General features: G+C 39.5%; 1 protein-coding gene across 3 annotated transcripts in view; it reads left to right on the top strand.

Moving 5' to 3' along the window:
• Positions 1-16,733, top strand: part of CTNNA2 (catenin alpha 2) — a 1,515,416-nt gene that overhangs the window by 431,181 nt on the left and 1,067,502 nt on the right. The window lies entirely within an intron of this gene.

The following is a 16,733-nucleotide window of genomic DNA, read 5'->3' as shown; positions in this document are numbered from 1 at the left end:
CTCATAGCTGGAGTAGTATGTGCGCTCCTTGAGACAGCTGTATCAGGCTCTGATTGTATTAGGCCTCTTGATCTTAGCTCTGATTGTATTAGGCGACCTTTTCCCCTTCTTTGTTTAGCGAGGATCGCCTTCAAGGTGAGATTGGCCCTTTCCACTATGGCCTGGCCTTGTGGATTGTAGGGGATTCCTGTAATATGTCGAATCCCTAGATCGCGGAGGAAGTGTGTAAGGGTTTGAGAAGTATAGGCAGGGCCGTTATCTGTCTTTATTTCTAAGGGTAAGCCTGAAACAGAAAAACAGTGCCAAAGATGTTGAATTACTTTAGCACTTGATTCACCTGGCTGTAAAGTCACCATAAGGAATCCGGACCATGTGTCAACTGTCACATGTATGCACTGGCCCTTAAGATGGGTGACATCCATTTGCCAAATTTCATTGGGTGCCAAGCCACGAGGATTGACACCCTGGTCTAGAGATGGGTGGAATGGGATACATTGGAGACAGCTCTTAACAATTTTTCTGGCCTGTTCCTGAGTTATCCCATATAATTTGCAGAGGGCTTCTGTGGCTAGGTGGAACCTATCATGAGCCTTTTGGGCCCTTTCTTGTGGTTCCACAGTGTGCCCTACCAGGTATAGTGAATTGTCTGCTATTTGATTTCCTTCAAAAATTGGTCCTGTGCCATTTGTATGTGAGCGCACATGTAAAACATAAAAAGGGTGTGTTCTGTTATTAATGGTGGTCAATAGCCGCTCACACTGTGAAAAAATATTGGACCGATAATCTACAATAGAGTCCTCAATCCGTGAAATTAATAAAGATGCATACTCACTATCAGTGATAATATTAATGGGTATGTCACTACATATTTGGAGAGCTTGGATTATAGCTTCCAATTCGTTCTGTTGAGTAGAGGTGTAGGGTGTGTTAACTATACTTATTTCTTTCCTACACTCTTTCTTAAGGTGTCCCGGTTTTCCGCAGTTAAAACATTTTTTCTCCAAAGAGATATTACTTAAGGCGGCGGCCAGGTACTTCCCTTGCACCTGTGCCAAGAAGACCTGACTTCCTACCCTTTCACATCTCTGTATCATCTCTTCAACAGATGCATTCTTTGGCAGTCCCAGCATTGCCTTTTTGCAGTCATGATTACAATTCTGCCGCAGCAATGTCCTCAACACTATCTCTGTCCCTTGGTTTTCCTCTCCCATATCTCGACCTACTGCCTCCTGCAGCCTGGCCACAAAATTAGTAAATGGCTCATTGTTTCCTTGCGTAATCCTAGTCATGGGAAACTCTCTCTCTTTCTTAGAGGCTATAACCTTCCAGGCGGCAATAGCCATTCCGGCAATCAAAACATAATCGGAGGCTGAGTACTGTAATTGATTTCCTGTAGCCTCAAACTGCCCTGTTCCTGTAAATTGCTGATAAGCCTGGGGGGCCTGAGCCCCTAGCCCACCGGTAGTGCTCTTTACCCTCTGAGAAAATTCTGATACCCAAATCACATTCTGCCCAGGGGTAAGGCAGGCTCTAGCTAAGCTCTTCCAGGCATTAGGAGTCAGAACGAACTGACCGCTGAGAGTTTCAAGCATGGCTATAACAAAGGGTGAATTAGGGCCATGCTTGGTACAAGCCTCTTTAAGAGTCGCCACTCTCTTCCACTCTATGGGTATGTGGCTCCTCCGAACCCCACCGGGGACACTGGGGTCCGCTATTTCTAACACAGGAAATGTCCCTACATCTTCTCCATTCTCTATAGCCTTTCTTATTCCTTTTCCCAAACTGGACTGTGGCCCTGAACTGTCTGACCAATGGAGCAGGTTATAAGGAGGCGCGGAGGGAAGGCACGGCGTATTCTCCCCTGCCTCGCCTTTTCCATCCGCTAGATGGAGCTCCGAATCTATTTTTTCTTTACGCTCCTTAACTTTCCGCTGAACTTTCTGCTTGCCTGGGTTCTCCCTACCTCCTGTGTTCTCCCCTCCCCTCTCTCCACTTCCACTCTCATTCCAATCCCGCCCTGTCCTCTCCGGCCCTTCCAGCAGGCTTTTAATTACACCGAATATCAGGAAATCTAAATCCTCCAGCTCCCCAGGGTATTGTTGCTCGTAAGCAGTCATTTGCTCTCCGACCGCTCCCCATTTTTCTCTTGATATTCCTGCCTGCTTGAGCCAAGGAGAAACTTTCCAAATCCTTTTACAAAATTCTCGGAGGTCATCTAACTCTATTGTGACCCCCGCCTTCCTGCATTCCCTGTGAAGTGTCTCAGCCCAGACCTCCTGTTCCTCTGGCTTTATTACTGGCAATAGATTCCTCATCCCTGCCCTTTTCCCAGGGGTTTGGGAAGCTTCTCTCCCCTTTCTCTCCTTCCGAATCTAGTATTCGGGACTCGCTTCTTTCACAGCCCCTTCCGGGTGTACCCCAAAAGCACCCAGGATTATCTACGCTCCCAATCCCTGTTGGGGCGACAACTGCCAAGCCTAGAGGCCTGTATTGGGCTACCCGAGTCTTTCTTACCTGTCCAGGTCTTCGGCTGGCCACGCCGGATGCACGTATGAGAGAAAGGACATTCCAGAGTCAAACAGGGGTTGAGCTTTATTACAGGGTTTCGGTTACAAGTGCAGGGGATCTTCTTTCTTAGGACGAAGAGGGGGAGATTTCCTAAGAAGGCTAAGCTTAAGGGATTGGAAGTAGAAGTACAAGCGGGGAGAGAGGGGGAGGGGAGAGAGGAAAGAAAAGAAGCGGAGCCCTACTTTTCTCTTTGGCTCCACACGTGCTAAGAGAGCTTTTAGGCTTCCTCAATCCTACTTAATCTTCAGCCACACAGTTTGCATCTCAATACCATGCTGTTAGGTAACTAGGTGTGCTCCAATCGGGGACGACCTCGAGGGCAGGGAGACTCCACCCATCAGGTATCTCCAGGGGAGAGGCGGAAATACCCGAGCTAGCCTAGCTAGCTCGCTCTGACCTTCTCGAACCCCCGCTGTTCATGGAGGGCCTCGTAAGACTCTAAGATTTAGAAGTCCCACTTTTACCTGCCCGAGACTGTCCACACGGAATTGAGCTTCCAGTCCCAACAAGTTACACCCTCCCAACTTCTCAAAACCCCTCTTTAAGGAAGAAAGAGAAAGGAGAGGAGAGGGGGAGAAAAACTCTTTACTTCCACTAAGTATTTCTCTTTTTCCATTAAGAGTGAGACTCTGAATCAGTGTTCTCTTCATCTCTATTCTGGTCACCTGCTTTTCCCAAGCTCAATGCTGAATTGATTATTATTTTTACACATAATCCCAGAGGGGTATCTGATTCATCGAGCCAATCTTGAAATGTTTCCTGTGTACCCACTTCCATCTGTTTTGATCCAATTTTCAAAACACTTTGATCTTCTCAAGTGATTAAGCACTTATTCTTACCTGATTTACACTTTCGGTTGGTTTATTGATTGATTCTCTCCAGGTATCTGGACCATCTGTGAGTCAGTGGAGTAGGGTATCTGGCCTTACATTACATTTTTCTTCCCCACCCCCACGCAATACAGCATAGATTTCCAAATGCAATTTTTTAAAAAAAAAATTTCCAATTACTTGCCAAGTCAAAAAAAAAATATTTTGAGCTTTTCCAACTGCAATTCTTTAGATATATGTTTCTGATATAGCAAAGAAGCAGGTAAGGGGGAAATAGAATTGAAAATTTTGGTAATTTATATGAGTGTTGACATCTGAAGACAGTTCCAAAATTAAGACAAAATATATAACTTATAATGTATTCAGCTGGAAAAAATATTTCATTTCATGTAATTTCTCTGTGATACATCTCTTGTATGGAAGAATGAATTGTGTACTTCACTCATGACAGTATTCTTAATTACTTTTAGATAGGGAAATTCTCACATTTTTAAAAATTTAAAAATATATTTGATTATGCTGGATTTAAAGCCTGAAGACCTGGGTCTGAGTCATAACTCCATCATTTGTTAGCTGTGTAGCAAGAGGACCGTTTCTTCCTGTTTTTGAGATTAAAAAAGAAAGACTCACTTTGAAATTCTTAGCAATGAGCATTGCTCCAAGGGTTGGATGTATTGGTCAAGTGAGATGATGAGAAGGTGCTTGGGAGAGTGACATGAGCATTATCTCTGAAGTCAGATGACCTTGGGCAAGTCACTTAACCTCTGTGGCTGTCATTTTCTTCCTTTGTTGGACTAGATGGCCTTTACATTCCCCCCTTCATCCACTGCTCTGAGCCATGCTTCTTTTATATGTTTGCTTTGTCACAGTTAAGGACTATACAAGTGTGAACTATTATGGTGTTACCATTGGTGAAAAATCTGTTAAGAGTTAAAGAAGTCTTCTTTGACTTGCTGACATTTTTATAGAAATTTTGCCTCAGCAAAGACATAAATATTACAACAATGACAATATTTTAATAGGAAAATGTTATGGGACAAATTCCACATAATATTCATTTTTTCCCAAATCTTCTTTTCACTTAAGAATGTCACCATATTTCCACTGATCTCTGAAGAAATGTTCATTCTTTAGTATTTTTCTGTTGATGACAACAAGTGTAGTTTGTTGGTGGAGTGGTTTTTGTTCAGTCATGTCCAAGTCTTCATGAGTTTTCATGAGCTGGGTTTTCTTGATAGAGAGTGGGTTTTCCTGGGCGTAGAATTCAACCATCTGATTAACAATTAATGAGAAGGATAAATATTATCATTTGAGGTGGAACTGTTCTCATAAAGGGCTGGAGGAATGTGACTTTGATTATGTCTTTTATTTCCAAATCACCCCCAGCCTTGGGTGATCTAGACAAAGAATCTACTCCCCTGACCAAACCTACCTGAGTAGAACACAGTGGGCTGGAATGTGCCTTAAATACTGAGAGAGGAACCTGTGCTGCTGGGACACAGAAAGTGGGACTCATACCCAGAGCCTCCTGACTCCATTGCTCTGTATACTGTATTTTACTGTTTGTGTGAATAATGTATGGGCTACCCTATATTATTAATTTGTAAGATTACTTATATTACTAGTAAGTAAGTATACCATTTTGTTACTTTGTAACATGATTTCATTCCTTTTAAGGTTTTCTAGTTGGGTGTGACAGCAATTCCACCTAGATAAGATAGATATCTTATATATACTAGTACATTTCAAAGAGTAGGATATAATTCCCCAGCTAACTTATGATGAATTGTGATAGATAGGAGATAAAAATGGAGGCATATCCTGTGTGACCTAGTGCACACACACACGCACACGCATACACACACACGTAATATTGAAGAAGAAAATCGTACAAGTGATCAGTGTTAGAGAAAGCTAAGAAGATAAGAGAAATTTAGAAGGAAGTTAAAGTTGTGAATTGGAAGAAAGGAGGACTTTCTAAATAGTGTGAACAGAAAAAAGGCATTTAAGTAAGAACATTAGTAATTTATGTCCACAGGATGATCAAACCTTGCTGGAGTAGGGAGGCTGTGTTGGAAAATAACTAGGCAAGAGGTTTGATATATTTTTGAAAGGAATGTATTTATTGGAAGACAGTGGAACCTAGTCATTACGATGTTATACAAGTATTGCACTAGATTCTTCATCACTATCATAGCTGACATTTTTCATGGCGCTTTAGGGTTTGTAAAGCACTGAAGAATAATAATGTGCTTAATCCTCCAAACATCCCTGGGAGATAGGTGCTATTATTATCTCCACTTTACATATAAGAAAACTGAGGTGGAAAGATGGTCCATGACTTACCTGTGGTCAAACGCTAGAAAACATCTGAGGCCAGATAGGAGTTCCGGTTTTCTTGACCCTTAAATGAGTCCTATAACAATCTTAAAAGTAATCTTGTCTCATGCCCACCCCAGCACTATTTATAAATATAAATAAATTCTTATTTAGGCTAAAGTCTAGCAAAAAAAAACGTGATGGTTCTTTTATCCAACACCCTTTTTACTTCATATCGTTTTGAGTGTAACATCTTCTGTTCCTAACTAAATTTCCGAAATAATATTCCCATTAATCTAGTCTTTATTCATTGGTAAATTGGGCAGCATCTTTGCTTGAATCCTCCATTTTCATCTCCTATCTATCATGAATTCATCAGAAGTTACCTGGGGGATTATATCCTGTTCTTTGAAATGTACTGCAAATGAGTTATTGATGAATTGAAATAGTACCCTGAGGAGGTAGTCAGGACAGTGATTCATTTTAAAATGGCCCCATGAAAAACAGTTAAAGAAATCAAGAATATTTCTTTTCTACTGGAGACAAGTTTAGGAGGATATCAGAAGCATTTTTCAGCTATTAAGATGCCTTATGAGAAAGATACCATATAGTCCAGGCAGAAATTGAAATGAGTCAAAATTTGTTAGAGATAAATTTTAGGTTAGTATAAAAGAGTTTTCTAATAAGTCAAACTCTCCCCAAAAGAAACAGACTGTCTAGTGAAATGCCAAGATAGCCACCACTGACAGTGTGTAAGGAAGTCTAACAGAGGTGAGCAACCTGTTGCCTCAAGGTCACATATGGCTCTCTAGGTCCACAAGTGTTGCTCTTTGAATCTAAACTTCAAAGAGCAAATCCCCTCAATAAAAGGATTTGTTCTGTGAAGTTTGGATTCCTTTCAGTAGTTAGGCGTGTCTTGTATACAGAAGGCATTTCACATGATTTTTTTTTTAAATGAATGAAGGGAGCACACTATGGTATGATGGAAAAAGAGGACCCATTGGTTCAAGAAAAGTGTCATTTTCTTTTTCTGGAACCTTGGATAGGTGCATTTACTTCCAAGTTCCTGTTTCCTTCTCTGTAAAATTAAAGGGTTATACTAGATGATTTGTAAGGCCCCTTGTAGCCATGTCATTCTTTGCAGTTAATATCAATAATTAAAAGTGATGGAGGATTTGAAGTTTTGCAAAGTATTATACCAACTTCCCACTCATTCTTATAATAGTTATGTGTTGAAGATAGATCTCCAAAGGTGGAGTGGTCTGACTCCAGAGGGGATAGGCTCCCCTTATAGAAGATTTTCAAGGTGAAGAGTGACATGACATTCATTTTGTTGGGTGGATCAAAACGGGCATTCCTTTCATTTATGATTAGATTAAATGGCTACTAAGGTCTTTCTGAACCTTTAAAATGTGTGATATTTTCTTACTTTGAAAAAACCATGATCTCATCAGTGATCTCATCATGAAAGTAATTCTTCCTCCAACAAAAGTGACCACCCTCATGTGTTGGCTTATCCTGTGAAATTCCTATCCCTGTCCTCCTACGAATCTTCCATGGGGTTCTATTGAATTGTTCAGGGCCTGTGGGGCCTTTTTGTAGACTTCATGATGTTGCCTACATGCCAGTGACACATAGGAACTGTCCAATGGTAATCCCTCATTCTCACCACCTGGAAAGCTTACTTTTTTATTTATCCATCTCTCAGATGGCATGATGCAGATAATCTTATTCCCACTTTACAGACAAGGAAAATAAAGGTGGGAGAGGTTCATGGTTGGTTGGTTGCTGTCCTTCGTCTTTGAAGAGGACCAAAATGACATCACCATCATGAAGTGAAATTTCACTGTGTCAGACTGTGGCTGATCAGACCAATACAAGTTTGGAATGCTCTACCACAGATTAGGCACAGATAGTCCATGTGAATATTTGGGGTGGATACTCCAAATTTGCACAGCCTACATTTACTTTGCCCTGTCTCAATTCTACTTTGCTTATAGAGCACAGCATGCTTTGTGTTGTGGGCGTACCATGCTGAGCAGTTCTGGGTCAGTGTCTCCCATGTCACACAATCAAATCCAGAGTTCTTGAGAGAGACCTTGAGAGTGTCCTTGTATCACTTCTTCTGACCACTGTGTGATTGTCTGTCCCATGTGAGTTCTCCATAAAAGAGTCTTTTTGGCAAGTGAACATTTTGCATTCAAACAACATCAGAATTGTGCTCTCTAAAGCATAGTTTGAATGCTTGCCAGATCAGCTCAAGCAAGGACTTCAGTGTCTAGTACTTTATCCTGTCAGGTGATCCTCAGAATCTTCCTAAGACACTTCAAATGGAAGCAATTCAGTTTCCTGGCATGGCGCTGGTAGACTGTCCATGTTTCACAGGCATATAACACTGAGGTCAGTACAACATCTCTGTATACTTTCAGTTTGGTAGTCAGTCTAATACTTACTCTTCTCTCTCAAACTTTTCTTCGGAGACTCCCAAACACTGAGCTAGCTCTGGCAATGTATGCATCAACCTTATTATAAATGTGTCCATTCCTGAACAGTACACTACCAAGGTAAGTGAACTTATCCTCAGCATTCAAAACTTCTCCATTTATTGTAACTGATGGTTCCACATATGGATGGTGTGGTGGTGGCTGGTGTTAATTATTAGGCCAAAATTAGCACAGGCAGCAGACAATCGATTCATACTTTGTTACATCTCAGCTTCAAAGGCTGCATTGAGTGCACAACCATCTGCAAACAGAAAATCATCCACCAACACTCCTTCTACTTTAGTCTTGGCTGGTAGCCTTTTCAAATTGAAGAACTTACCATCAATGTGGTAGTTGACCTTGATGCCATATTTATCCCCATTGAAAGCATTTGACAACATGGCTGAAAATTGCCAAGCCTAGAGGCCTGTATTGGGCTACCCGAGTCTTTCTTACCTGTCCAGGTCTTCGGCTGGCCACGCCGGATGCACGTATGAGAGAAAGGACGTTCCAGAGTCAAACAGGGGTTGAGCTTTATTACAGGGTTTCGGTTACAAGTGCAGGGGGTCTTCTTTCTTAGGACGAAGAGGGGGAGATTTCCTAAGAAGGCTAAGCTTAAGGGAATGGAAGTAGAAGTACAAGCGGGGGAGAGAGGGGGAGGGGAGAGAGGAAAGAAAAGAAGCGGAGCCCTACTTTTCTCTTTGGCTCCACACGTGCTAAGAGAGCTTTTAGGCTTCCTCAATCCTACTTAATCTTCAGCCACACAGTTTGCATCTCAATACCGTGCTGTTAGGTAACTAGGTGTGCTCCAATCGGGGACGACCTCGAGGGCAGGGAGACTCCACCCATCAGGTATCTCCGGGGGAGAGGCGGAAATACCCGAGCTAGCCGAGCTAGCTCGGTCTGACCTTCTCGAACCCCCGCTGTTCATGGAGGGCCTCGTAAGACTCTAAGATTTAGAAGTCCCACTTTTACCTGCCCGAGACTGTCCACACGGAATTGAGCTTCCAGTCCCAACAGAAAATAACATGCTGAAAAGCATGGGAGCAAGCACATAACCCTGTTTCACTCCATTGGTGTCTGGGAAGGCACAAGAGCATTGTCCACTATCCAGAACCCGGGCAAACATGGCGTCATGAAATTGATGTACAATACTGATGAACTTCTCTGGGCAACCAAATTTTGACATAATTTTCCATAAGACTAGCAGTGTCAAAGGCTTTGGTCAGATCTACAAATGTTGTTCCTACACTAACAGAGACAGATGGGATTCACACCTAACTCTCTCTTGGCTTCAAGTTCAATAATTCTACAAAGGTACTAGGCTATCTTATATCTTATATGTATAAGGTGATCTGAAGGAGGACTGCAATTTTGGTTTCATTGATAGAGGATTCCAAGTTAAGAAAATTCCCTCCACCAATGCAAGTTGACACCTTTCCAACTAATTAAATACTGAGAGAGGTACCTGTGCTACTGGGTCACACAAAGTGGGACTCATACCCAGAGCCTCCTGATCCATTGTTTTATCTACTGTATTATACTGTTGGTATAAATAATATAAGGACTACCCTATATTATTAATTTGTAAGATTACTTATATTACTAGTGTGTAAGTATACCATTTTGTTACTTTGTAAAATGATTAAAATGTCTTTGCATTTAGCAAGGAAGAAAAGTCCACATTTATGTAATATTTAACACTCACTTCTCATATAAATCTATCATTTGAAAAAAGGTCAGAATTGTAGAATTATAGGAATGATTAAAACACTTCACTGTCTCTAGAACAGAGATAATCAAACTCTCTGAAATCATTAACCATATTCTTTAGGGTCACACAATTATTATCAGGAATATTTCAGCATAGCTCAACATCTGATGTTCCTTGAGGGCAGGAATTCTCTTGTTTTCTTCCTTCCCTCCCTCCCTCCCTTCCTTCCTTCCTTCCTTCCTTCCTTCCTTCCTTCTTTCCTTCCTTCCTTCCTTCCTTCCTTCCTCCTTGTCCTTCTCCTCCTTGTCCTTCTCCTCCTTGTCCTTCTCTTCCTCCTCCTCCTCCTCCTCCTCCTTCTCCTCCTTCTCCTCCTCCTCCTCCTCCTTCTTCTCCTCCTTCTCTTCCTCCTCCTCCTTCTTCTCCTCCTTCTCTTTCTCCTCCTCCTCCTCCTCCTCCTGCTGCTGCTGCTGCTGCTGCTGCTGCTGCTGCTACTACTGCTTTACATTCTAAGCCTAACTGTGGATTTGCAGTGAATTATACAGGGCTCATGCTGACAATCACCATCAAAAATATTTAATAAATACCAGCTTTCACTTTATAGTCTAGAGAACCATCCACTACAGAATAACTGAAGAACTTCTGAACCCTGGAAATTAATCATCAGAAGCTGGAGTTTGAAATACAAAGGTGCATTTCTGGGGTTTTGTTACTAATGATAAAAAAAAAAGTCATAACTGGTGGTTTTGATATATAGAGAACCCACAAATTAAATCTAACCTGCCCAGTTTTGACCTCATGCCTAACCCTATTATGTAGCAGAACATCTCTGCTTTCCCTTTCCCCAGCAAGTGGCAAAATTCCCAGAAATTTTGTCATTAACTCTCACTTGATCTTTTAATAGTTATTTTGTCACAGTCAGTACTTTTAAGTCATCATGCTTATGAATAAAAAAAAATTTACAATAATCTTATGAAAGTAAGACAAGAGGCTGTAGAATCTGACCAGTTTCATTAAATGCAGCACAGAATTTTTCACATGCTTCCTTGCCACTTTGATTTTTTCTTCTTTAAAAAAACATATATATATATGCCAGAAATATAAACACTGTGTTTCTGATTCATATGCACTTAAAAGGGTCAAAATAGTGTATTGTCCCAGGCTACTTTATGCCAAGTATCCATTTCAAACCTTTGATAGGAACATTTTAAGTAATTTTTCTCCTCTAAAAAGTTTTATAAATTCTTGGTAAATTAGAGTAATCATAAGTTGCTTTGAAGCCTTGGACTAAAAAGATTCAAATGACTTCACAGTTTAGTGAAACATTCTTCCCTCTTCACCCTCCTTCAGACATAGTACTGAGTTTTTTGAAAGCTTCCTCCTATGCGACCTTGTTGATAACATTTTAGTCCTACAAGTTTTCATTAATCAGCTACTTAACAATATCGATCAAGACCTCATTTTTATACCTTTAGACCTTCTCTCGGCAGGATCCCCCACTCCTTGGGCTTTTCTGCCCTTTTTGTATTGTGGAGATGTGAGAGCTTTGAACTTCTCTGAAAATTTTCTCTTAACACCGTTTAACTCCTAAACCATGTTGAGTAATGGGATGTCTGATTTGGGCAGCTCTCCAGCATCTTCTTCTGTGAAGGCAGTTGCAAAGTAATTGGTAATTCGCCTATTTCAGCACACCTCATTTCCAATTCTCATTGTCACTTAGCCAGACTAGTTCTTTTGTTTAGGGTTTATTCACTGTGAATTGTACCATTAAAAAAAAAAAAAAATCTTTACTGGAAGAATTTCTATACTTTCTTCCCCACCCTGTTTTTTTTTATTATTTAAAAGTTTCTATAAATATCTTTTCCTTTCTCCACTTAATTATTTTGCCTTTAATTCCTTATAAATACCCCCAATGAATTCTACTCAGAAGATTTCCTCTTCCTGTTGCATTTTTTTTTCCTTTTTGGTTCTTGAACATTTCCCATTCCCTTCAATAATCCCTTCATGTGTAAAATGGAAAGGGAGTCCACCTGTTCCTTAAGGCATTTTGCCTTACTTCAGGTTCTGACTCTACAATTTAAATGCATACACATCATTTTCCTGGTGAGCTTTTCAGACAAGATGATATTTTGGGACCACTCAATATGCAATGCTTCCCCCAACATCAATCTCATTTATCGCACTAGGCTCATTTCAAAAGGAGGCGGCCAGAATTGCCTGTGGCCATGTTCGATATGCAACAAACTGTGGCAGGAAGCAATCGTGAATTACCTAGAGGAACTAGCATTTGCTCCATGACTATTATCTGAAACCATAAATGATGACTCCCCCAGGGTGAACGTCCTGACGCTGGCACAAGCCTCCCTGATTTTTAACAGACGTTTACCAATCTCTCTTTGTCAACCCCCCAACAGATCAATAGAATTAAACAAGAATGGCTACTTATGGTTTTATCCTTTACTTAAATCTGAAAGTGATCCTTCTCATGGCCATTGGTTTATTAATTTTTTTATTCAGAAGTAGCATTCCATTTATACCCGTTCTACCTCTTTGCTTGTCCATTCCTACCTACGAACTCTACTTTGTGGTTTAGTGCTTTGAACCTTCTGTCCATTGTCTTTATTTAGAGTTAAGACATAGAGGGTTGATGAGATTTGGTGAAGAGCTAGAAAGGAGGGGTGATCTTGGCCAGCTTTGTGAATACCTTTCTCCCCACCCCCCATCATTTTCAGAGGAGCCACCTCCAGCTGTCTTGACCTACGTCTTGCCACTGGACCAAGGTAGTTCCAGAGGAGAAAGAGAGGCTGGGGATTTTGCACAGTCCTCCCTTCGTTAAATTCAATTCACTTGCAAGTCATGGCATCACTTTCCTGATGCCATGGTCATGTTAGAGAATGAAGCACAAGCAACTCCAATCATTTCCAGAATGTCATTGTAATGCATATCTGGCTTCTGGATAACATTCAGTTTCATCCCATGTGGTGAACAAAATATCACCCAGCTGGAAAGGACTTTTAGAAAGCATCTGTTTGGGGCTGAATAAACACCTACAAATATATACACAGTCACTGCCCACCAACATTCTGTTCCCTCCTGTTTCATTTTAAAAATATAATCACAGCATATGTATAGTGACTATCTAACACTCATCCATTCATTCAGCAATCATTTATCTGTGTGCCTCAAAGAGGGTATCTATTTGGTTACTCCATGCTGCCTACAGCATCTAGTTGATGTGGTGAGGGATTCCATACTTGTAGATGGGGAGACCTGAATGCAGATCATGCTCCAAACACTTAGTAGTGTGAGACTAAGTGAGACCGTTTCTTTATCTGTACATTAGGCATAATATAGCCCGCATCCCACAGGATTGTGGTGAGTACCAAATTAAATAATAAAAAGGAAATACTTTCCAACCTTTAATGCAGAAGTTCTCAAGCTGTTTTATCTTAGAAGCTCTTTACACTCTTAAAAGTTATATGAGGATCCCAAAGAACTTTTGTTAATGTTGGTTATATCTAGCAATATTTACTGTTCTCAAATTTTAAATGGTTACATTTTAGAATGATTTAACTCATTTAAAATAACAGTAATAAGCCTATTTTGTTAACATAACATATTTCAATGAAAAATATATTTACCTTAACAAAATAATAATTATTGAGAAGCTGGCATTATTTTACATTTTTTTTCAAATCTCTTAAGTGTCTGTTTCAACTTAAGTCTCTGTTTTTATATTCAATCTGTTGTGAAATGTTGTTTTGATTGAAGTATAAGAAGAAAATCCACCTGCACCCTGATGTTAAATTAGATATGGAGTAGTTTATATAGGTAAATAATATCTTCATATTATTATGAAAAGTTTTGATCTTGATGATTCCATTAAATCAGTGTTATGACCCTCAGTGAGCCATGGATCATATTTTGATACTGCTACCTTAAAATATCATATAATTAATAGTTATTATTATTATCATCACCCTCATAATATGAAAATGTTAGCATTACTTAATCATTTTTTAATCAGCCAACTTTGCATTTTTGTGGGGAAATTTTTTTTAAATTTTAATTAATTAATTTGTTTTCAGTTTTCAACAATCACTTCCATGAGTCTTAAATTTTCTCCCTGTTCCTCCTCCTCCCTTCCAGAAATGCATGCAATCTTATATGGGTTCTGCACATATATTCTTATTAAACATATTTTCACATTAGTCATATTGCATAGAAAAATTAAAATGAATGGGAGAAACCTTGAGAAAAACCAAACCAAACCAAAACATCACACAAGAGAAAATAGTCTGCTTCATTCTGGGTTCCAATTCCATAGTTTTTTTCTCTGGATATGGAAGGCATTTTGCCTCAAGTCCTTTGGGAATGTTTTAGCTCCTTGCATTGCTGTGATCGGTTAAGTCTATCAAAAACAGTCCTTGCACACTGTGGTTGTTATTGTGTACAAAGTTCTGGCTCTGCTCATTTCACTCAGCACCAGTTCATATAAGTCCTTCCCAGCCTCTCTGAAGTCTTCCTGTTCATCATTTCTTATAGCACAATAGTATTTCATTATATTCATATACCACAACTTGTTCAGTCATTCCCCAATTTATAGACATCCCCTCAATTTCCAGTTCTTGGCCACCACAAAGAAAAGTGCCTTAAATATTTTTGTACATGTGGGACCTTTTCCCATTTTTATGATCTCTTTGAGATACAGTCCTAGAAGCAATATTGCTGGGTCAAAGGGTATGCACATTTTTGTAGACCTTTGGGCTACAAATTGCTCTCCAGAATGGTTGGATCAGCTCACAGTTCCACCAACAATGAATTAGTGTTCCAACTCTCCCATATCTTCTCCAACATTTATCATCTTCCTGTTTTGTCATGTTAGACAATTTGATAGGTGTGATGTGGTGTGGGAAAATTTTTAATCCTGCTCTGCTTTATTGTGCTCAATCTCTTTTGACTCCACTTTCCTCATTTCCCCCATGTAACAAATCTTCAGAAAATGAGATCAATTTAAATATTAGTTAAAAAAATGATAAGGAAAGTTATAATATAGTAAAGAAAATACTAAGGGAAAAAGACGAATTTATAAACCAAATCAAATGGACCAAGGTAGATACTGTTAAGGAATAGTTAGACTACTTCTTGGCTCCTGTGCTAATCTTATATTTATTGAGTCCATGATAATCTGGTCCCCAATCTCTTCAGTCTCTAATGCATAGTTGAGTGTATCTTCAGAAAGGCATTAGTTTTACTAAAACTAGAGTAAAACCTAAAGGCTAAGCCTGTCAAAGCTTGACCTAGGCATAAGAGTCAGACCATCATTTCAAATCCCTTTGGCCTTCTGTATCTCAAACTTTTCACTTTAGTTTAGTCTTTACTCAACCAGAATCCTGTCACCCTTCACTTTGGGGATTTAGCTCTCATTCTGATGGACATTCAATCTATCTCTTCTTCTCTTCTGATACGTTACCTTCCTAGTTCTCCGTAAGAATTTAGATCAGACAATTGTCTCCCTAGTTAATAATCTCTTAACGTACATAATATTATTAGGGCAGCTAAGTGTTGCCATGACTTGAGTACTGGTCTAGAGTCAGTAATAGCTGAGTTTGCATCTGACTTCAGACACTTACTAGCTGTGTGAACCTGGACAAATCATTTAACCACCGTTCACTTTTCTCATCAGTAAAATGGGTGTAACGATAGCACCTACCTCCCTGAGTTGTTGTGATATAATTGTATAATATAGAATTATATAATATAATATAATGATTGTAAAGCACTTAGCATAATGCCTGTTATATAGTAAGTGATATATTAATGTTGTTACTGCTGCTGTTGGTGTTGCATTGGAATTTTAACCATGATGGTGATCTTTATAATTCTAGAGTTCTCTCTCAATTCTGGTCTTCTCTCTAATTAATCATTTTCTATTTATCTGGTAAATAGCTTGCTTTGTATTTGTTTGCTTGCATGTTGTCCCCTCTGTCCCCATTTGGAAGATCCTTAAGGGCAAGGACTGTCTTTTTCTTATTATTTTTGTATCTCTTGTACTTAGCACACTGCCTGACACATAGCAGACACTAAAATGTTCATTGATTCACTGATGGATGGAAACCTTTTTTGATATTCCATTGGTAGTCAGTCTGGGGAAGTCTAAGGACTTCTTTGTAGAATCATGTATTAAAATGCATACAATAAAATCTGTAAGATTACCAAAGAAACCCATTATATGAAAGTGTAGTCATCAGAATATTTTAATAAGAACAGATTTGTATACTCCAGCTTAATAATCCCTGCTTTGAATTATTTCAACTTTCATGAGATTCATTTTTCAAGGTAGGGTTGTTGGTCTACTCTGACTTCTGAGATCCCTTCCAGCACCAAGTCTGTTTCTATAGAACTTCTTTAGTTAGGTGAGGAGATTTCCGGTAAATTGATGCAGCTGTACTGCATCCCTCTGGCTGCTTGGGTTTTAAGAAGACATATCATGAACCAAAGAAAACCACAACTTTTATGACTTAAGGCTCACAACGTGTAATACAAAACCTGTTAGAAGGTGAAAGAGACCATACTTCTTATCTTTGAGCTCAGAGTTCCTCCAATTTTGTTTTTTGTAGATCTAGCCAATCATATGGTCTTATAGTAGTTATCATTCTAGAAAGAATTCCCCAACACTGTGTACCTTATTTCCAACACAAAAGAGGCAAGAGTCAGTAAAAAGTTGAATTTTTAGTTGATACAACTGAATAATATGTTTTCTATGACTTCCTCTTATTCTGAAACAATTGTGGTAAAATCTATTTTAACAAGGCCACCAAT

This window comes from Notamacropus eugenii, chromosome 1 (genome assembly GCF_028372415.1).
Source record: "Notamacropus eugenii isolate mMacEug1 chromosome 1, mMacEug1.pri_v2, whole genome shotgun sequence".
Taxonomy (NCBI): domain Eukaryota; kingdom Metazoa; phylum Chordata; class Mammalia; order Diprotodontia; family Macropodidae; genus Notamacropus; species Notamacropus eugenii.
The sequence above is the reverse complement of the archived record's forward strand: the minus strand, read 5'-3'. Positions and strand labels throughout refer to the sequence as shown.